The following is a 1,227-nucleotide window of genomic DNA, read 5'->3' on the forward strand; positions in this document are numbered from 1 at the left end:
TGTAAGGAGGAATGCCTTTAGAATATTTTAACAATGATGGTTAATGGAAACCATAGGACATTGATAAATGTTTTGGTATAATAATTTAAAACATCATTGTTTTATTTAATATGAATGTGTTTATTTTACAAAAAAATGTCAATGTATATCAGTATTATTGAAATTTTCTTGTACTTATTCAAAAACAACTTACTGTTTATCTTGCATAATATTTAGTTTGTGGTATCTGACTTCTAACTCACTTCAAATTCAATGCTGAATCTCAAAAATAAAATTCAGCTATGTTTTTAGAATTTTTACTGTTTCTAAAGTATATCAACAAAGTATTATCTCTTACTGAAATGTACATTTTTCATGTTTAATTTTTTTTATTAAGTCATATATATATATAGATCCTGAATATATTTATGCCTTTGCAGTAATTGGAGTGCTTACAACCTACTAATTAACATAGCTTTCACCTCATTTACTTAATCACAGTGTTTAGATATTTGTGTTCTATACTTGATAGATTTGACTTGTACCCTTGCAATATGCTCCATAGGTGTGGTTCCACCATTAACTCTCCCTCTATCAAACCACCCTCCTCCCTTCCTTTTCCCCTCCCCTTCCCTCCTTTATCCTGGGCTATAGTTTTGATTCATCTTTCATATGAAAGTATGAGTAATGATAAATTGGTTTCACAGTAGTACTGTGTACATAGGATTTTTTTTCCATTTCTGAGATACTTTACTAAGAAGAATATTTTTCAGCTCCATCCCTGTAAACATAAAAGAGGTAAAGTCTCCATCTTTTTGAAATGCTGCATAGTATTCCATGGTATACATATACCATAATTTATTAATCCACTCATGGGTCTATGGGCACCTGGGCTTCTTCCATGACTTGGCAATCATGAATTGAGCTGCAATGAACAATCGGGTGCAAGCATCTTTGTTGCCACCTGATGTTTGGTCTATTGGATATACACCTAGAAGAGGAATTGCAGGATCAAATAGCAGGTCTACATTTAGATGCTTGAGTGTTCTCCAAACTTCCTTCCAAAAGGAATGTACTAGCTTTCATTCCCACCAGCAGTACAGAAGTGTTCCTTTTTCTCCACATCCATGCCAACATCAATCCCCCAAATTTGGGATTTTGTGATGTAACTCTTACTGGAGTTAGATGATATCTCAAAGTGGTTTTAGTTTGCATTTCTCTGATGATCAAAGATGATGAGTATTTTTC

This window comes from Otolemur garnettii, unplaced genomic scaffold (genome assembly GCF_000181295.1).
Source record: "Otolemur garnettii isolate 467f Iridium unplaced genomic scaffold, OtoGar3 scaffold00009, whole genome shotgun sequence".
Taxonomy (NCBI): domain Eukaryota; kingdom Metazoa; phylum Chordata; class Mammalia; order Primates; family Galagidae; genus Otolemur; species Otolemur garnettii.